Source organism: Oryx dammah, unplaced genomic scaffold, assembly GCF_014754425.2.
Source record: "Oryx dammah isolate SB20612 unplaced genomic scaffold, SCBI_Odam_1.1 HiC_scaffold_2, whole genome shotgun sequence".
Lineage (NCBI taxonomy): Eukaryota > Metazoa > Chordata > Mammalia > Artiodactyla > Bovidae > Oryx > Oryx dammah.
The window spans coordinates 84646687-84668785 of record NW_024070186.1 but is presented as its reverse complement, the minus strand read 5'-3'; the positions used below and the strand labels follow the sequence as shown (position 1 = coordinate 84668785).

The window sequence follows — 22099 nt, the reverse complement described above, 5'->3', positions numbered from 1 at the left end:
GGGATTTTCCAGGCAAGACTACTGGAGTGGGCTGCCATTTCCTTCTCCAGGGGTTCTTCCCAACCCAGGGATCGAACCCAGGTCTCCTCCATTGCAGCCAGGCACTTAACCATTGGAGCCACACATTTAACATGTACAGGGGTAGAGCAATAATGCAAATGCATGCCCACATATCACATTATTCAATACATAAAAGTTGTAAATTAAGCAAACCATCAAATAAAATATATTATTTTCTCTTAACAAATATATCTCAGTCACAACCTGACAAGCCAGGTTTCAAGTTTAGACTTCTTACACCCCTCAGACTTCTGCATCAGAGATAACTTCCAGCCCCTAGTACAAAGCCTGTCTCTTTTTTTCCCACTCTAGCTCCATCCTCCACTGTGAGACACACCCAGCCCACACATCCAAGCTCTGTCTACACTTCATATAGGACCTAGGGATGATATACCAGCCATATGATCTTGGAAGAAGCCTGTGCTTACCCTAGAGGTAGGCTTAGAGCTCTTTGGAAAAGAAATCCTAGGGTCTCAGATACCCAGAGCATATCAAGAAGTGGAGGGGTGCAGGCTCTAGGTCAACACATCCCCTTGAACCCATACAGCCCATTCCCTTTGGGAAGGGCACAGTCAGAGAGAGCCAGAATGGAGCTTTCCTCAGCTTAGAGTCCATGGCAGGGATCCCTCTGGCCCTGTTTCCAGGAGGTACTAGATGTAGGGAAATAGCTTTATATACTGATTGGTTCAAATTAATTTGGGGGAGAGATCAATGTGACAATATCCTCCAAAATCCAACCCAGCAGTTCCGCTTCTAGTCATGAATCATCTCGAGTTATTTGCAGAAGTGCCTAATGGTGTTTGCAAAATTATGTTCACTAAAATGATGTAAAATCAAAAGGCTACAAATATAAATATCTAACAGTGAATGGGTAACTAAATTACAGTACACTCATGCATTGAAATATATTCTGCAGCCATTAAATAGGTTGGGTTGGTATGAAAAGTCTTCAATACATACATTTTAAGTCAGAAAAGCAAATTGATATTTATGTTGTATGACCAACTGTGTATGTTTGTGATGCTTACATTTGCTACAGATTTTTCCAGAGGAATTATAAGAAACTATTATAGGTGATTGCCTCCAATTAGAAGAGCAGGGATTGATGTGTGTTAGTGACTAAGTTGTTTCCGACTCTTTGTGACCCCCACGGACTAGCTCACAAGGCTCCTCTGTCCTCGGGATTTCCCAGGCAAGAACACTGGAGTGGGTTGCCATTTCCTTCTCCAGGGCATCTTCCCAACCCGGGGATCAAACCCGGGTCTCCTGCTTTGCAGGCAGATTCCTTACCATCTGAGCCACTAGGGAAGCCCCAGGGATTGATGATGGAGATTTTTATTTCACACTTCTTTCTGTCTGAATTTGTTGTCAGTGCATTTAGTATTTTCATAATTAAAACAATAACAAAAAGATACTCTGTAAACATTTCTCAGATGAATCCAATAACAACCAAGAATCCATTAGGTGTGCAGGGAGTACATGGGCACTGGGGCAACACAACTAAGCATCTCCTCTCCAGTTTGATGGAATTTTGTTCAGCCATTTGCTGCCAGTTCTTTCTCCTTCTTCATTTTCAAGGTGGCAGAACCCTTAGAGAAACCCTAGAGAAAACATGTCACACGGTGCTCCCTTCATGGATTTCCTTAGAAGGCTGCCCTCTGGGCAGCAGTGAGTCAGCAGCTCCTCTCGCTGCTGGTTCATGCACAGGCAACTGCAGGTTTCGGGACAAGCTCAGGCTCCAATGTTATCTAGTCTCACCATGTGGCCAGTGGATCAGAGGGACTCTCTGTTACCTGGAAAGCAACTCAAAGTCAGCCCTTCCCAGCAGTATCAAGCCCCCAGTTCTGAGAGAGGCCCAAAAAGCTCTACTGAGGCATGACATCCTCCATGGCAAGCTCTTGATTACTGATCTGGGAGCTCCTGGACCTCAGAAGTACAGATTGCCTCTGTACTACAGGCACCTAGGTGATGCTTCGCAGTCATTTGCTGAACTGACCCGTCTCATGTCTGTCCAGCCTGTCCCCTCTCCCGCCACATCACACATCCTCTGTGGAGAGCTGGCTGTTCCTGAGCTTCATTCCTTTGCATTTTGGAGCACTCATTTCCTAAAGGTGGTCCATCCTCTTGCGGAAGCTGCCTTGTGCATCTGGGAAAACTCACCAAGGGAGGAATTTTTTTTTAATTTAATTAATTTAAGTATTGTAAAATTTTTGGCTGTGCTGGGTCTTCGTTGCTGCTCAGGCTTTTCTCTAGTTGTGGTGAGCAGGAGCTACTCTGTAGCTGCAATGTGCCAGCTTCTTATTGTGGTGGCTTCTCTTGTGGTGGAGCATGGGCTCTGGGGTGCTTGGGTTTTAGTCGTTGCAGCTCCCGGGTTCTAGAGCAGAGGCTCAGTACTTGTGGTGCACAGGCTTAGTTGCTCCACGGCATGTGGAATCTTCCTGGATCTGGGACTGAACCTGTGTCTCCTGTCTTGGCAGGTGAATTCTTTACCCAGAGCCACCAGACTGAGGTGGCTCCCAGGAAGCCTCCAGTTCCTCCCAGGAAGCCCCTGAGAGGAACTCTTGATGACTTGCTCACTTTAATACTGAGAGCTTATTCTAGAAAATTTAGAAAATAAAAAATACTAGTCAAATAAGATAAAAATTTCATTCCCCTCCACCTTCCTCCTCCAGCAGAAACCCCTGTGCAACATACTTCCCCTGTGGAACTTCTGGCCTTGTGTTATATAGTAATTCCAGGTGCCCACTTTCCTCAACCTGTTTATTCCCTCACTGCCAGGGTGTCAGGCATGTCCACTCCAGCACTCAGCTTTGGCTATCACTGTCTCCAAGCTTCTAGGATTCACTGTAGAGTTTGCCTCATGCGCTGGGGTCCTTGCCAGGATGTTAAATCTGCCATCTTGAGAAAGTGTCTGCCAAGTCAGCTCTTGCTTAGTTACTTGGGGGCACTTACATCCCAGCCTCTTGGATCAAGCACTGTTCCCTAAGCAACCAGTTGTGCTTGCTTAAGAAGCTGAGGCTTGTTTAGTAAGGAGCTACCTTGTATTGCCTGGTCTCTTCACTTCCTTTTCCCTCTTACTCTTACTTCCTTGGAACTCAGTCCCTTTCCGCAGTAGAGATTTAGCCTGCAAGCTTGGCCTCAGGCCTGTTTTCTGGGGAAACTAGGCTGAGGCCAGCATCTTCATGAATTTACCTGTTCTGAGAAGAGAAGATTTCTTCCTGGCCCTTGGACTGGTGAGTGTCCAGAGCAGATCTGTCTAGCCTGGGGGTGAAAGCAGAAAACCCAACTTTTGTAGACATATATAAAACATTAGGAAGGGTAACATAAAGGTTGAATAGACATTTAGCAATTTCACAATTTAGTCCCTCCCTATAATGATGGAGCATTTTTTCATTGAAAGCAGCTGGGGATGGTACTTAGCCCCAGGCAGCAGAGGGGAGTAAAGGAGAAGGGGAGAGAGTGCCGTATGCTTTTTTGGTTCACAACCTGTACTGTGTTTCTCCTTTTCTCATGGTCCATGATGCTCCAGATCCTGCCAAAGTATGGTGAGTCAGTGTACTGGGGAGGATGAGGGGTTAGCGGAGGGAGTAAGGGAACCTGTTCCAGAATTTTAAAAAGCCTTTAGTATAAGAGCTACATTGTAAGAAAGAAGGGGAGTGTTTATTAGGCAAAAACTGGTGACCACCACACCTAGGTAACTTAAGATTCCAAAATCACAGACTTTATTTTGCATACAAGTTCAAGAACTCTTCCAAGAATGGCTTTATAGTCAGTAAGTGGAGGAGGGAACTTGTAAAGGAGAAAATACCCCACCATGACTGGCAGGGGAGAGGGAGGAAGATCTTTTGGTCATAAGTTGGCAAACTTTAACATGGTTGTTAGGAAGAGTCTCTAGTGGTATACCTTTGAAAGTATCACTATATTTGTCCAGTAAAACATTGAGTCTATCCTATTGTTGAGACGCTATTTTTCTGTAACCTATTACCATGAAGCACTGTCTCATGGAGAGGCTCATTTGTTCATCACAGTCAATGGGAAGTGACCAGAAGTTCAAAGTCCAGTGAGAAATCTATCATTATATCTCATTTCTGAATCATCCCAATAATTTCTTCTGGGACTCCAACTGCTTAATAAAGATGTGCTGTGCTTAGTCTCTCAGTCGCAACTGACTCTGCAACCCCATGAGCTGCAGCCTGCCAGGATCCTCTGTCCATAGGGATTCTCCAGGCAAGAATACTGGAGTGGGTTGCCATGCCCTCCTCCAGGGGATCTTCCCAACCCAGGGATCGAACCCAGGTCTCCCACGTTGCAGGCAGATTCTTTACCATCTGAGCCACCAGGGATGCCCAAGAACACTGGAGTGGGTAGCTTATCCCTTCTCCAGGGGAACTTCCTGAGCCAGGCATTGAACCAGGGTCTCCTGCGTTGCAGGTGGATTCTTTTTTTTTCTCGTCAAAGGAAATGTTTTATTTTTTATTTTATTTATTTATTATTATTATTTTTTAAACTTTACAATATTGTAGTGGTCTTGCCACACATCAACGTGAATCCGCCACGGGTGTACACGTGTTTCCCATCCTGAGCCCCCTCCCTCCGGGTCGTCCCAGTGCACCTGCATCCTGCACCCTGCATCGAACCTGGACTGGTGATTCGTTTCATATATGATATTATACATGTTTCAATGCCATTCTCCCAAATCATCCCACCCTCTCCCTCCCCCACAGAGTCCAAAAGACTGTTCTATACATCTGTGTCTCTTTTGCTGTCTCGCATACAGGGTTATCGTTACCATCTTTCTAAATTCCATATATATGCGTTAGTATACTGTATTGGTGTTTTTCTGTCTGGCTTACTTCACTCTGTATAATAGGTTCCAGTTTCATCCTCCAGGTGGATTCTTTACCAGCTGAACTCCTAGGAAAGCCCATTAATAAAGATATAAGATCCCAAGGGAAATAAGGGGTCCAAGCAAAATAAATTCAGATTAAAACTATGATTCTACATCATAGTCTTCAAAGCCAGAAGAATGAAGAAATGCAAACAAGACAAATGAGAAGGGGCCCTGACCTGAGGTAAGGCAGGAAAGCAGTGGTTACTGGAGGAAGTGGATGCTAGAAAGATGGTTCTCAAGCCTGGCTACATATTGGAACTGATAGCCACTGAGTAAAGGGACAAAGTAGGTGACTGTGTAGTTAACCCCACTAGAGAATTACAAGTAGGAAAAATACGGGCGATCCTTATAAGTTAATGATTACTCAAAAAAGCAGGTTTGCTTAACCACGAAACCAAGCAGGCTTGCTTAGCAGCAAATCTATATTAGAAGCATGAGACATGCCCCAAGTAATAAAACAGTGGTGGCCTGGGACCTGCAGCGGCCCAGCGAGTAAGTGAGTTAATGATCCTGAGGACACGTTCTCTGCACACATTAAAAAATAATAATTTGTGGACCTCGCTTGACCACGTAGGGACAAGAAAACTCTCCTGCTCAACCTGGAGGAGGAGCTGATGATGGAAGCATGATGTCTTCTCAAGAAAGACAAAGAAGTCCTTCTCCCCCTCTGCACTTTTCCTTCAATTATAAAACTGTAGCCCAGTAAGTTCTTGTGGTGCAGCACCGCCCACCCACTCGAAAGCCTCACAAGTGTCCTATTTTAATAAATCACTTCTATCGTTTGTCTCTCACTGAACTCTTTTCTACACTGAGACATAAAGGACTTTAGTACCAGAGCTCTTCAGAGCCCCTGGAAAGATACCAAACAGTTTCAGAACCACCCAGGGAGCTTTAAAAAAAAAATTGCTATTGCCTGGTTACCACTCCCAGAGTTTCTGATTTAATTGATCTAGGGTATGACCTGGTTGGTAGAAACGCTAAAAGCTTCCCAGGGTGATTCTAATGTCAACTCTAGGCTGAGAACCATCATTCTGGAGGAAAGATACTTCTCTCTTGATGCTGTTTACTTGTCTCCATCTGTTCCTGTCCCCGTTACCCAACCACACTTGGGTCGGCTCCCCTGTGCACCGTGAAGCCCATCTGCTGATACCTGGTTGTGGCGAAGGAAAGTGCAGCATTCACTGCCGCGCACCATGCAAGGAGTCCAGGCAGCTACTCCGTGAAACACCTGAACTCCTCGATGACTTTCAGGGAAAGGTCTTGAAAGACGGTGAGGGAGAGGGGTTGGGAGGCGCTTGATCAGCGCGTGGATATCCTTCTGATTGGTTGATGGTGAGGTAATCAGGGGTCAGTTTCAATGTCGTCAAACTTCTGGGTCCAACTGATCTGGGGTCTTTGTGCTTGTGGGCAGCATACAGTTAACTTCTTCTCCCTGGTGGGTGCCAATTACAAATTGGTGTTTGCCATCAGCCTCTGTGGAGATTGAACCCTGCGCTGCTGCAGTTGCCAACCTTCAACACCCCCTGAGGGGAATTCAGGGTAGAGAGTGAGGCACTCTGATACAGGGAAACTGGTGGAACAGGTCTTTAGATAGATATTTTCGGGAACTGATTTCATGATCCCAATCCTTGCATATCTTCATATCTAGAAAAGCACTAAATCCTTTCACGGTAACATCAGCTCCTGTGATTAGCAGAAAAACTTTTGTAGAATGAGTGCTTGATTGCGCTGAACTCCCCCTTCACCAAAATCTTATATATTGGCCTTCCCCCACTACCTTTTTGGAGCAGTTTCTCTCCCAGGCTGCAGTCCGTCCTCGTTTTGCCCCAAATAAAACTTAACTTGCAACTCTCACATTGAGCATCTTTTTAGTAGACATGGGAGTTTCAGGATCTGCCAAAGAGGTCAAAGGGTATGACTCGGGATATTGTCTATAGCTCGAGAGGAGGAACTAAAGTGTCTTAACTTTAATTGCTAAACTATTATCATTTTGTCTTCTTTGACTATCCCCCCACCTTTTTTTTTTTTTTTTGCATTTTCTCACTTTTCCAATTAAATTTGCTCTTTGGAACTTGGGGAAGACCTAGGAGGCTAAAGTTTTCTACAGACAAGAGGCAGGTGGAGGACACAGGGCGGGAGTTCTGTCCCAGGAAGTTCCCAGAGGATCCCACTCAGTTACACCCCTTATTCTTGAGAGCCTTCCCCCCTTGCTGTTGGCCAAGGCATCTTGCTCCAGAGCTCAGAGGGTCTGTGCTGACTGCTCAGGACAGGGAGCAGAAGTTAGCTCTGAGGTGTGCCCTCCTTCCTACTTGGGCAGGGACTCAGCCCCACCCTCCAGCCTCCAGCTTCCCTTTGCCACAGGAGTAGAAAAAGTTTCCACTCTCCTGGCAGCATGCTGTATACAAAGCAAAGCTTAGGGAAGAGTGCCTTGAGTAGTCCAGAAAGCCCCACTAGGAAGAACTACATAGAAGAGGGCAAAGTGAGAACCGTGCACACAAAATTCTCATTTCCTTTTCAGTTTACACTGAGTCAAGAAAAGCCCTCTGCAGGGAAGGCTGAGGGGTCTTTCCTCACTGAGAAGTCCATACGCTCAAAACTGGTCTGCTGCAGTCGTGGGGTGAGCAGGTAAAACTGTTAGGCTCATTATGCTTTGAAAAATGAATCAATATGCTTTCAGGTTCTGACAGACTGTTTCTGATGAGACCCATTTGGAAATGTGAAAAGCTCTTTCCAAAGAAGATTGCAGTTTCTACAGAGTTCTACATTCTAGACAGCTATAGCTTCCACTTCCTGGAGACTTGATTAACCTTAAAAAAAAAAAAATGGGATCCTTTCTAATTTATTTCATCTGGACATCAGCCATAGATATCAGAGATTGAAGAGATAAGTGTTTTTCCTCTAAAACAAAATGAACTTGGGCCATCAGATCGGTGTGTACATTAAGTGCTTGGCTGCCTCTTGAGAAATCTGTATGCAGGTCAGGAAGCAACAGTTAGAAGTGGACATGGAACAACGACTGGTTCCAAATAGGAAAAGGAGTGCGTCAAGGCTATATATTGTCACCCTGTTTATTTGACTTCTATGCAGAGTACATCATGAGAAACGCTGGACTGGAAGAAACACAAGCTGTAATCAAGATTGCCGGGAGAAATATCAATCACCTCAGATATGCAGATGACACCACCCTTATGGCAGAAAGTGAAGAGGAACTAAAAAGCCTCTTGATGAAAGTGAAAGAGGAGAGTGAAAAAGTTGGCTTAAAGCTCAACATTCAGAAAACGAAGATCATGGCATCCGGTCCCATCACTTCATGGGAAATAGATGGGGAAACAGTGGAAACAGTGTCAGACTTTATTTTTGGGGGCTCCAAAATCACTGCAGATGGTGACGGCAGCCATGAAATTAAAAGACGCTTACTCCTTGGAAGAAAAGTTATGACCAACCTAGATAGCATATTCAAAAGCAGAGACATTACTTTGCCGACAAAGGTCCGTCTAGTCAAGGCTATGGTGTTTCCAGTGGTCATGTATGGATGTGAGAGTTGGACTGTGAAGAAGGCTGAGCGCTGAAGAATTGATGCTTTTGAACTGTGGTGTTGGAGAAGACTGTTGAGAGTCCCTTGAACTGCAAGGAGATCCAACCAGTCCATTCTGAAGGAGATCAGCCCTGGGATTTCTTTGGAAGGAATGATGCTAAAGCTGAAACTCCAGTACTTTGGCCACCTCATGCGAAGAGTTGACTCATTGGAAAAGACCCTGATGCTGGGAGGGACTGGGGGCAGGAGGAGAAGGGGACGACAGAGGATGAGGTGGCTGGATGGCATCACTGACTCAATGGACGTGAGTCTGAGTGAACTCCGGGAGTTGGTGATGGACAGGGAGGCCTGGCGTGCTGCGATTCATGGGGTCGCAAAGAGTTGGACACGACTGAGCGACTGAACTGAACTGAAAGGTATTATTCAAAGCTGGCACTGGCTAGGCAGACCATCAAACAGGCCATGCAACTTCATTTTGGGGCATGCCCAAGTGCAACAGCCAAACCTGAAAAACCAATGGTTATTAGGAGTTTGGAAAGGACAGCCTGCCTAGGGGGCGGGGAGAGCAGCAAGGGGAGAATTGCCATAATTGTGCTTCTCTTCTCTCTTGGAAGCCAGACAGGGCCCTAAGATCTGCCTGGAGCAGTGACTCTTAAACCTTAGTGTGCATCAAAATCACCCCCAGTTTCTGATTCAGTGGGTCTTGGGTGGGGCCTGAGAATTTGCCTGTCTGACAGGTTTCTGGGTGATGCTGATGCTGCTGGCCTGGTACCAAACTTGGAGAGCCACTGGCTGGGAGAAGGAGAAGCTGAAAAGGAAGTTGTGCCAGAATGCTGGAAAACCCACTGTTGAAACTAGCCCCAAACGGTTGTGCCCCTGGAAACCAGACTGGGAGCAACTTTTTTCTTAATTTGCAAAAAACAGATGCCAAGAGTTACTCAAACAAGCATCATGAGAAGCTTTCTGTTTTGCTAAAAGAAAATTACCTTAAAAACATCTCTTATGATGATGGCTTAAAACACCATCTGCAACTGGGCCATTACTGTCCAAGGTCTTTCTACCTCGTCTTCCTGCCCCTGACTCCAGCCTGCGCTGGTGGCCTGGCAGAATCTCAGAATGTCTTGGTGAACAGCTCTATGAGGTTTTATTAGCATTGAGAATTAAACAGGGGTGTTAACCTCTGTTTTGCCACTAACTAACCACATTACCGGAGAAGGCAATGGCACCCTACTCCAGTACTCTTGCCTGGAAAATCCCATGAACCAAGGAGCCTGGTGGGCTGCAGTCCATGGGGTTGCGAAGAGTCGGACATGACTGAGCGACTTCACTTTAACTTTTCACTTTCATGCATTGGAGAAGGACATGGCAACTCACTCCAGTGTTCTTGCCTGGAGAATCCTAAGGACAGCGGAGCTTGGTGGGCTGCCGTCGTCTATGGGGTCGCAGAGGGTTGGACACGACTAAAGCAACTTAGCAGCAGCAGCAGCAGCAACCACATTACTTCTCTCTCTCTGGGCCTTGGCTTGTCCATCAACAAATGGAGGGTTTTCAACAAGGTAATATTGATACTTGTAATTTATTTAGCACTTGCATATGTATCATCTCACTTTATCCCTCTGAAATAATTTTTATTTCCTCTCCATTTTTCACAGAGAAAGAGAACTGGAAAATCACAATAATTTGCGGGACCAATATTAAAAGTGGCCACAAAATTCTGCAAAAACTAACATGAACAATACAGCTCCTGTGTTACTCATTGTCCCTTATATAACAATTTATGTGAAAAATTCTTTCTAAAATTGAGTGCCTGATAAATATTTCCCTCCAGAAGATGTAATCTGCACCATTTTACAAGACAGAATCAACTTCCTAACACTTCATATTTTCCTTCTTTTCAGCTGCCAGGAAGAATAGAGCTAATTATGCCAAGATTATAATAATTACTTAAATATCAAATTCCTGGTAACATTATCTCTCACATCCTCTAAATCCTAATGCCTAAATGTTTTCTTACATAGATTATCTGTGTTTAGCATGCCAGTGTAATTCACCATCTAAATGGGGCCCTTTACAAAGTGAAAGAGAACACCATGAATAATTATGTCATGGTGATAGATGTATACCAGTACTGTTTCAGGCAAGCTGGGATGTGTGGTCACCCTACCTATAATTGGAGACAGACTTGGCAAAAATTATGTACAAATAATTTGATCTCGTAGGTGTGGCAGTTTGAGGGTCTCATTAAACTCACTAAAGTCACATAGAACTGAAGAAAGATTATATAATTCATAGGAAACAACAGCGACAAAAGATTCTGAATGTATTTGTGAGACTGAGAAAGGAGAAAGCGTAGTGCCGAGAATGGAGCCTTCTCCCTCTAAGCATTCCAGACCCTTCATTTCCTAAAGCCTCTGCCTTCTAAGCCCCGTGGGCGTCACATGCTATAGCCAGAGGCAGCTCTACAACTCCTTATAGGAGGGGCTTAAGCAAGGCAGTCAGCTTAGAAGGGAAAGGGGAAGGGGGCTTTAATCCGAATTGTTGTTATTCAGTTGCTCAGTCGTGTCTGACTCTTTGTTTCCCCCTGGACTGCAGCACTCCAGGCTTCCCTGTCCTTTACCATCTCCCAGAGCTTGCTCAAACTCATGTCCATTGAGTCGGTGATGCCATCCAACCATCTCGTCCCCCGTTGCCCCGTTTTCCTCCTGCCCTCAATCTTTCCCAGCATCAGAGTCTTTTCCAAAGAGTCAGCTCTCCGTGTCAGGTGGCCAAATAGCGTAGTAATCTGAATAGTGTAGCACTTTACTGAAGACTGGGGGAAAATGTGGATTTTCCATCTCAGAGAATGAGGTGCTGTTGCTGAAGGTCGTGGAGCCCTGAAAAGTCACAGTCACCAGGCAGTCTTGCTACCTTACAGGACATGCCACCCAATATTCGCCTACTCACACTCTCCCCCCACCCACTCCCTGCCAAAGACCAGACTAATCGACTGGTCATGGCAGGACCACGAAGACACAGAAGGAGGCCACCTGAGGACTGGTGCTCTCAGCCCGGCGTCCTGGTTCATACCAGACACTGCCTGATGCCTGTCCCACCTTCCCCTTCCTTAGGCACCGGTGTGTAACTAAACAGGACCCTGTGAGGCCTTCCCCAAACAGATCCCCACCACGTCCTCTGCCTGCCTCTTGTCGGTAGAAAAACTATCTTCCTAGGCCTTCCCCAAGTCCCAAAGAATAAATTTAATCAGAGAAGTGAGAAAATGTAGAAAGAAAGGGAAACAGCCAAGGAAGACAAAATAATAGTGTGGCCATTAAGCAAAATCAAGAACCTTAACTTCCTCCTCAAGGGCTATAGATATCCTGAGACATGTCCTTTGAGCTTTTGGCAGAGACTGAAACCCCCATCAGGTGGAAGAAGTTAACTGCATGCTGTCCACAAGCCTGCAGACCCCAGACCAACTGGAACCAGCAGATTGATGATGTTGACTCCCAATTACATCACCACCAACCAATTAAAAGCATGTCTATGAGCTGATCACACACCCACAACCCCCTCTCTCACGCTGTCTTTAAACACCTTTCTTTAAAAGCCTTTGAGGAGTTTGGGCTTTTAAGTACTAACTGCTTGGTGCCCTGCAATAAACACTGAACTTTCCTTTGCCACAACCCAGTGTCAGTAGACTGACCTCACTGTATGTGGGGCGAGCTGATCCAAGTTTGGTTCAGTAACAGAGGCAGGTGAGTTTGCTTTGTCAAGGTGAGTCAGGGGTGAGGGGTGGGCTGAGTCTTGGGTGTTATGAAAGAGGAAGATAGTGCAAGAGGGATAGATGTGTTTGGACCGTGAGCAAGCCTCAGAGACCAAGTGTGCACAGTTGGGCTTCCTGGAAATGAAGAGTCCCTTCAGTCCATCCTCCCCATCTCTTTAACCCATCCAGTTAAGCTTCGCCTCTCAGTCCCCAGCAGGACTGTTTCCAGGAACCTCACTGGACTGCAGAAAGCCGCTCCGTCCCTTCCAAGAACCAACACTAGAGGTCGCCGTTCTCCAACATCTAGCAAGTAGCCTAGAGGGAGCCGCTCCATCTTCTGCTTAAATTGCAGGTTGGAGGGCGGGCCCGCATCCCAGGTGGGAAGGCGCTGCTGGGGCCAGAGCTCAGAGGAGGAGACTGAGCTGCAAAGCTCTTAGCACAGGCAGCGCTAGGTTGGGCGGTGAGGTGTGATTGTAGGAGGAAAAGGACCCATCTTCATAGTCCTTTCTCCTGTCCCAGCCGTTCCCTGGTAGGGAGGATGCTGTGCTTTGTGGGGAGTCCAAAGCCTTGGGATCTGAGGAACTGGTTGGAGGCAGGGCTGGGAAAGACCAAATACAGGTAGAAGTACTTTCTACGAGAGACAAAAACGTTCTGGAGCAACAAAAGCCTATGCAGTCTGGAGAGAGCCTGAGAAAGTGTATGTGCGAATTGTGAAGTTCTACACACACCCTTTTTAATGGGCTTGTTATTCTCTGCAGACGTGGAGACCATGTAAGGGAGGCCCAGGTGTCCCATGAAGGCTGTCTTGGGCCAGGGCTCACAGGAAAGCCCCCAGCCTGGCTTGCCGGTGGTTCTCTCCCACTGTGTTCTTCTCGCCCAAGGCTTTCTCGCAGAGCCCCGGTTTTCTGTGTAAAGGGGGAGGACGGTTTCTAAATGACAATTTTATAAACTTTAGTTTTCTGGTCACAACCATTCTCAGCTGGAAGTCACAAGGGCTTGCTCTGTGAGCAAGTCGGAGTTACCTAGTCCAAGCTTGTTCTGCTTGCCACACGACAGGCCAATAAATCAAGAGACGAGTGTTGAGGCAAGGAATATGACTTTATTCAGAAAGTCGGCTGATGGCAGACTAATGTCTCAAAATAACCATCTTCTTGGGATACCAAGTTCTTTTATAGAACCAGAGAGAGAAGCGGTGAGGAGCTGAAGTCAAAAGGCAGAATAGAAACGGAGAGGCAATAAAGTAAAAAGGGCTATTAGTCTTGCAAAACAACTCTGGGAAGGGATGTGTTAATCTTTTCTTTCTTGCAGCCATTCACAGGTGGGCAGGGTCAGATTATCTCTTTATGAGCTGAACAAAAGACACTTTAGTTTAACAGTCAGGCAGAGGGGCAGAGTCCTTTGAGGCAGACTATTGAAAGTCCCTTGGACTTCAAGGAGATCCAACCAGTCAATCCTAAAGGAAATCAGTCCTGAATATTGCTGAAAAACTCCAATACTTTGGCCACCTGATGTGAAGAACTAACTCATTGGAAAAGACCCTGATGCTGGAAAAGATTGAAGGTGGGAGGAGAAGGGGATGACAGAGGATGAGATAGTTAGATGGCATCACCGACTCGATGGACCTGAGTTTGAACAAGTTCCGGGAGTTGGTGATAGACAGATAAGCCTGGTGTGCCGCAGTCCGTGGAATCGCAAAGAATCAGACACAACTGAGTGACTGAACTGAACTGATTATGTATGATTATAACAACAATAGCAACAAAAAGCAAGCCAAAGAAACAGTTCCAACATGGAGTCAGAATTGATTCTTCTCTACAACATGGGAACCCTGAGGCTCAGGGCGGTTAAATACCTTGCTGGAACCAGACTAGAACCCTTGCCTGCTCACTCTTAGACAGCACTCCCACACTGCCCCAGCTGCCTCCTCTCACCAGAGGGCTATTCACCTCCTCAGAGAAGACCCAGAGCTGAAAAAAAAAAACTCTTCCTGGGCCAAAAAAGCTTTAAACTTGGCAAAAACCTCAAAACAACAAGAAAAGGAAAAGGAACAGAAGCAAGCATACCTCTGGGCGCTGTGAGCAGTCCCTCAGTCCCTAAGTGCTGAGTCATGTCCCACTCTGTGTGACCCAATGGACTGTAGCCCACTAGGCTCCTCAGTCCCTGGGATTCTCCAGGCAAGAATACTAGAGTGGGTTGCCATGCCCTTCTCCAGGGGATCTTCCTGACCCAGGGATCGAACCCATGTCTCTTAAGTCTCCTGCATTGGCAGGCGGGTTCTTTACCACTAGCACCACCTGGGAAGTCAGTCCCTGAGGCAGGGCCGAACCAATATCCATCTGCCCTCTGACCTGGGCCTTTGGGATGGACAAAGAGGTCAGCTGCCTGCCACTCTAGCACCCCCAAACTTTTCTTCATCCAGACAGTATGGCAGAGCTCAACTGGGGTGATTATGCACCACCAGTGCTCCTGTGTCCCAAGTGAATGTAGCCGTTTGTGTCTTAACTGGAGAACAAATAGGAGATGGTTCCGCATAAAACCCAAATGAGCCTGGCAGGTCCACACACTTGGCACCCAGTAGCTCCTCCTCCTCCCACTGCAAGGAATAATGCAATCCACTGCCCATCAGTAAAGTGACCCAGAGGTCCTCCCTTGACAAACCATCCAAGCCAAGTATCCTCAGGGGCTATGAGTCATGCTGATTTGTGGCACACAATGAAGGTCTCTGTAATGGCAGAACCAGTGTTTAATGCAAAAACCAGTGTTTAATGTAAATATGAATTTACTCGCCCTGCTGAGCACTAGCTCTTTCCACAGCTAGAGTGTGAGCATCCTGAGGACAGGAACCATGACGATCCACTTAGATGTGTCTCCCCCGCAAGCCTGGACATAAGGCAGATGTTGGGTGCTTTAGGGAGTACTCTTACAATCCAGGGCTTCCCAGGTGGTAAAGAACCCGCCCGCCAATGCAGGAGACACGAGACCAAGGGACACGGGTTCAATCTCTGGGCTGGGAAGATCCCCTGGAGAAGGGCATGGCAACCCACTCCAGTATTCTTGCCTGGAGAATCACATGGACAGAGGAGCCTGGTGGGCTACAGTCCATAGGCTCGCAAAGAGTCAGACACAACTGAAGCGACTTAGCACACAGCACACGGTGCATACACTCCCAATCCAGCCATTTCTTCACCTCACCACTGAACTGAATTAAGCTACTTCTCTTGGGAGAAATTGTTATTCTGGGACACAAAGAGGATCCTTGGATATAACAAGTCAACATTTTGAAACACTATAATCATCAAAAGGCATCTGTTTAAATAACTCCTAAAGAAAAGACCCTTCACGAGCACACACGTTGTCCTATTTCTTCTTTGTTTCTCTATCAAGAACTTACATTTTTTTCCCCTAAGACAGTGCCTTTCTCAATGTGTTTTACCACCCTTGAGAAACTGGATTGTGCAAGGAGGGAGGTCAGGGTGAGAACAGGCTGTTATTACACTCTTCTCAACCTTGAAAATCATCTTTTAACTGTCAGGGAATAAGACAAAATATCCGAGATTTTTATGTGTTTTCCTTGCCGGTAGATACAAGCAAGATTTCTTCTATTGCCAAAATGTCCCCAGGCCCCAACCTATGGCTACAAAGAAGTTCGTGTCAATATAAGTCATATTTTAATTTTCTGTCACCCGCACCCACATGATTGAGGATCTCGGCCCACCCCGCCAGCATCTCCCAGTGCCCCACTCATTTCTGGGCATCCCCCAAGTGGAAGCCTGCTCAAGGCCAGCTCCCTCATGCACTACACTCCAGCTACCACCATTCACACTTCCCAGGATTTCATGGCTTTCTGGTTTCATCACTTAACGAGACAGATCCCAGAAAGGACTCATCAGTCATAACCACTCTGCTAAATTGCATCAAAATAGGCTACGGTTTTTCCAGTGGTCATGTATGGATGTGAGAGTTGGACTATAAAGAAAGCTGAGCACCGAAGAATTGATGAACTGTGGTGTTGGAGAAGACTCTTGAGAGTCCCTTGGACTGCAAGGAGATTCAACCAGTCCATCCTAAAGGAGATCAGTCCTGGGTGTTCATTGGAAGGACTGAGGCTGAAGCTGAAGCTCCAATACTTTGGCCACCTGATGGGAAGAGCTGACTCATTGGAAAAGACCCTGATCCTGGGAAAGATTGAGGGCAAGAGGAGAAGGGGACAACAGAGGATGAGATGGTTGGATGGCATCACCGTGAGTTGGTGATGGACAGGGCTGGCGTGCTGCGGTTCACGGGGTCACAAAGAATCGGACACGACTGAGTGACTGAACTGAACTGAAGCATAACCCTCCCAAATGACCCCTTTCTCAGGACTATGCCTAGAAAAAAAGTTTCACAATTTAACTGTATAATCTTAACTGAGTAAGACTATATGTGGGGAACCCAGAAAATGAGTAAAATTTGGAGGAGATAGAATCTAAGGTAAATTTTCTACTTTTGCTTCTTATTACAATTGATTATTTTCTTCCACGATCTGTTACTGTGAGAATTATTTGATGATGAAATGATTAGTTCAAGTAGGTGATCCTATGCATACCATCAGCGAGATAACCAGCCCTCAAGACCTTGAAACTTTCTTCCCTGGAAACAGGGTTCTCCATCCTTGTCCCAAGCCACTTTCAATCTCTTTAAACCATTTAACCTAGACTTACAACCTGCTCGTTGCTGCTTTTCAAAACTCTCATTCCAGCCACAGTTATTTGTAAAAGATGTTTATAAAGTTGAAGTTACACGGCAATTATGCTTGCAGAGAAGACAGCTTCTGTGCAGTTCCCGGCGGGGGCGGGGAGGGGGGATTGGAGGGGGATACCTCTTGCCTGCTTGAAATAGGATTTGCATCTCTGTGGGTGGATTGTGGTTAGTGCAAACCTAATAATTTCTCCCCTAGCCTCAGAAATCTTTACCTTTTGTCGTGAACCTTTGCAAGGAGAAGATTTCCACTGACAATTGTTTCTCTTCCCTAACGGTGGGAAGGGCACGGTTGTCACCCCACCTGCCAGTGCCTGAGTCACCCTGTTTTAGATGTAAGAGGCTCCCCGGTGTGTGTTCTTAGTTCTCTCATTGATCAGACTGCTATCCCAAGGGAACTGATAGAGCCTTGGGGTTGGTGTTACACGTGCTTCTGGATTAGAGGCATTTGCCTTAGAAGAAACACAGAGGGAAAGCCGCATGCCGTCCCCCACCGCCCCGCCCCACTAGACATGGGCTCAGTTTCTCAGTTCTGCCGCGTGGTGGCACCATACTCCCCAGAGAGCACTGATAAATCAGAGTCCAGGGGATGGGGAAAGGGGTGGATTGGATGCTGGAGGACTCGGCAACTATCCAGGGTGAGCAAAGTGAAAGGGACAGGAAATGTTTAATTGGAATAAAGACGGTTAAAGGGGCACAGACCCCCAGCCTTCAAATACCTCCGGGGGGAGCGGGAAACATCCTCCATACCCTTTGTGATCCCAGAGGAGGCAGTGAGAGAGAAGCTGGGTCCCTCTCACCCTCAGAGCTGCAGCTGTGGGACTTGTCTCATGTCCCCTGCATTGGCAGGTGAGTTCTTTACCGCTAACACCACCTGGGAAGACCCGTTCCAAAAGGTAACACTAACAAATATTATTCCGCCGTTGCCATACCTGCTAAGTGTTTCTATTCTTTTTTCCTTTCTCTGTTTTCATGTTCCTCTGAGCATGGCTCTGTTGATGAGGAGTTTGCCCCACCCCCAGCAATGCCTGAGACATTCTGTTGCTCCACATCTTCACTAACACTTGGTATGGTGAGTCTTTTTATTAACCATTCTAGTGGGTGTATGCTGATATCTCTCTCATTGCAGTTTTTAATTTGTATTTTCCTAGAGGGTGAGATGGTTGGATGGCATGACCGAGTCAATGGACATGAGTCTGAGTGAACTCTGGGAGTTGGTGATGGACAGGGAGGCCTGGCGTGCTGTAGTTCATGGAGTCGCAAAGAGTCGGACAGGAGTGTGAATGTCACCCTCTACATCTCTTGTGTCCTTGTCTTTCCTTTCTGGTTGTCTGTCTGTCTGTCTCTCTTATTTTCTCTTGGCTTCCCTCTTCTCACCTACAACACTCAACTTCCCCTACCTCATCTTTTTTTCAAGTAGCATTGTCTTTTATACACACACACACACACACACACATATTTAATTTGCTTCATCGAGGTAAAATTTACGCATATAAAATTCACTCACTTTTTAAAATACTTTTTAATTTAATACATTTACTCACTTTTGGCTGTGCTGGGTCTTCCTTGCTGTGTGTGGGCTTTCTCTAGTTGTGATGAGCAGGAGCTCTCTCTAGCCGCGGTGGGAGGGCTTCTCTTGTTGCAGAGCATGGCCTCCAGGGTGTGCAGGCTTCAGGAGTTGTGGCGCACGGGCTTAGTTGCCCCGTGGCTTGTGGACCACTTTGCTTTCTATCACTATTATCTTGCCTTTTCTAGAATGTTGTATAAATGATATGTAGTTTTTGTGCTTGACTTCTTTCACTCAGCATAATGCCTTTGAGATTCACCTGTTCTTATACATATCTGTAGTCCATTCCTTTTTGTTACTGAGTAGTATTCCATTTTATGAATTTATCGTAATTTGCAGTATTCACCTCGCAGATATTCATCTACTCACCAGTTGATGGATATTAGGGTTGTTTCCAGTTTGGGTCAATAAGAATAAAGCTGCTGTGAACATTCATGTAGCAGCCTTTTATATGGACATAAGTTTTTATTTCTCTTGGGTAAATACCTGTGTATAGAAACACACATGATATGCATTATTTAACTTTATAAGAGGTTGTTAAACTGCTTTCCAAAGTGGTCGTACTATTTGCATTCCCCCCAGCAATGCCTGAGTCATTCTGTTGCTCCACATCTTCACTAACACTTGGTATGGTGAGTCTTTTTATTAACCATTCTAGTGGGTGTATGCTGATATCTCTCTCATTGCAGTTTTCATTTGTATTTTCCTAGAGATGGTTGGATGGCATTACCGAGTCAATGGACATGAGTTTGGGTAAACTCTGGGAGTTGGTGATGGACAGGGAGGCCTGGCGTGCTGTGGTTCATGGAGTCGCAAAGAGTCAGACACGACTGAGAGACCGAACTGAACTGAACTGAGTGACTAATGAGGTTGAACATGCTTATTAGCCATTCATACAACTTTTTTGATGAAGTGTCTATTCATTCTTTTTGTCCATTAATAATAATAATAACTAAATTATTGCTTATGTACTTATTACTAAATTGTAAGAGTTCTTTATGTATTTAGCATATAAGACCTTCATCAGATGTATTTGCCAATATTTACTTCCCAGCCTGTGGCTTATTTTTATTTTCTTAACAATGTCTTTTGAAGAGTAATTTTTTAAAGTGTATGAAGTCCAATTGATAATTTCTCCTTTATGGCACATAGATTTTGTGTCTTAAGAAAATTTACCTAACCCAAGTTCACAAAGAATTTGGCCTAGATTTTCTGCTAAGAATTTAGCCAGAATGTGATTAGACTAAATCCCGACTCTTTCCAGAATGGCTATAAGTGCCCCATCCCACCAGGAGCTCAGGTTTCCTCTAACCCACTGCCTCACAACACTTGTCATTATCAAGTTTTCTAACATCTGCTAATCTAACAGGTAAAAAGTGATATGGCTTTGTTATTTTAATTTGTACCACTGTGATGACTGACTTAAGTCAGAGTGCCTTTTATCTATGTGACTCCCAGCTGATATTTTTTTCTCTGGTGTATCCTCAATTGAAAGTATTTCCCAGGCTCTTTTTCATGCTTCCCACAAGTATCATTTGGTCCTTCTACCTGGTTTATTGTCATCACTAATGGCAATCAGATGTAATCAGAGGCAAACAAATTCTTTCCCCCTGTCATTGGCTTATGTGGTGAGTGGTATCATTGTTTTTTAGGAGGAAGCTGCCATCTGCAGGGCTTTTGCTTCTACAGTGCTTGCTTTATTTTTAATTGCAATAATTAATTAAACAGCTAGACTTTTTAGTCATCATATTTGTGGCTCTGTACTCAAGCAGGGAAACCATTCCTTTCTCAAGATGTTTGCTGCTTACTAATAACATTGAAAAGTCATCATTATTCTATCTTTCTCCTCTCTGGAAGGACTGATGCTGAAGCTGAAACTCCAATAGTTTGGCCACTTGATGTGAAGAACTGACTCATTTGAAAAGACCCTGATGCTGGGAAAGATTGAAGGCAGGAGGAGAAGAGGACGAAAGATGAGATAGTTGGATGGCAGCACCGACTCAATGGACATGAGTTTGAGTAAACTCTGGGAGTTGGTGATGGACAGGGAGGCCTGGCATGCTACAGTCCATGGGGTCACAAAGAGTCGGACACAACTAAGCAACTGAATGAACTGAACCTCTCTGGAAAAGACAGATGTGGCTGCATGAATTATCTGTTTTAGTGTCCAAGGCTGTGTCTTGAACATGTGTGCAGTTCTGTGAGCTGGGTCAGGCTATGCTATGGAAGAAGTTGGCTCAGAAGTAGAATTTGGAAAATGAATAGTACTCTGTCCAAATACTCTCTCAGTAACGAACGAAATAAAGAATGATATCAACCTCCTCTAAGGACTTTAAAGAGAAAGGAAAAAACCCACAGAGGACTGATCTCCAACTAACTTAAAAAATATTTTCTTGGCTGCGCTGCATAGCATGTGTTATCTTAGTTCCCTGAGCAGGAATCAAACCTGTGCCCCTTGCATTAGAAGCGTAGAGTCTTAACCAATAGATTGCCAGTGAAGTCCCATCTAACTAATTTTTTTCTTCCACAAATTCCAACTGTAATATGCTGGAGCCTGGAAGCTCAGTGATAACAAGCCCCAGCCCCTGCATTCCACAGTCTCTCCAAGAGACAAAGGCAGCTGTAACATGTGTGGAAAGTGGAAGCTCAGGATAAGTCATAAGCAAAGCTGGAGGGCATGTGCAGGAGGAACAGACTTTCTGCTGGGAGTGGGGTGAAGGCACCAGGAGAGGCTTCGGGGGAGGAGGCCATTGAGCTGAATGGGGGAGAAGAAGTATTTTGTTAGGGAAACAATGAAGAGTGAGGATTCTTGGTAGGTGGGTTTGGAGGACAGCAGAAGGCTAGAAGGAGGGGATGCAGGGTGGACCTGTGCATGGAGGGTGGAGGTGGGAGAAGAGGTCAGAAAGGGCAGTTATGACACCATGATCCCCCAGGGCAGGATGAGACCTTGAACCCGTGCTTGAAGTCATACACATGGATGATACCTGGAGTTTCTTGTGTAATATTTCCTTTCAAGTTTTTGCCCTTTTAGTGGGGCCTACCCTGAGAACCCTATGAAAGACTTCAACCCACTCCCTAGCATCCCCAGCCCCTCTATCCTTTCTATAGTTCTCATCACTGAATAACATATAATTATTTATGCATTTAATATTTTTATTCCTTGACTAGAGTATAAGCTTGGTGGGAGCAGGGATTTTCTTTTGTTTACTAATGTATCTAAAACTGTGCCTCATATATCATAAATGCTCAATAACTATTTGCTGAATGAATGGATGTGGAAGCTGGAGACATTCCCCCATCTGTCAGCCCCTTCCTAGAACTTGACATTTCTGACCGCTGGTGGGAGGTGTGATAGTTTTCTAATGTTGCATAACAAATTACTACAAACTCAGGGGTTTAAAACAACCCACAAGGGACTTCCCTGGTGGTCCAGGGACTCTGAGCTTCCTCTGCAGGGGGCGTGGGTTCCATCCCTGGTCAGGGAACTAAGATCCCACATGCCACGTGGTACAGCCAGAAGAATAAGTAACTAAAACACATGTGTTTTATCTCAGCTTCTATGGGTCA

General features: G+C 45.6%; 1 long non-coding RNA gene across 1 annotated transcript; it reads left to right on the top strand.

Moving 5' to 3' along the window:
- Nucleotides 1–16523: 16523 nt before the first annotated feature.
- On the top strand, nucleotides 16524–21801 carry LOC120869920. The gene is made up of 2 exons (XR_005722675.1): nucleotides 16524–18037; nucleotides 20390–21801. It is a non-coding gene; the product is annotated as an uncharacterized LOC120869920 (long non-coding RNA).
- The last annotated feature ends 298 nt before the right edge of the window (nucleotides 21802–22099 follow it).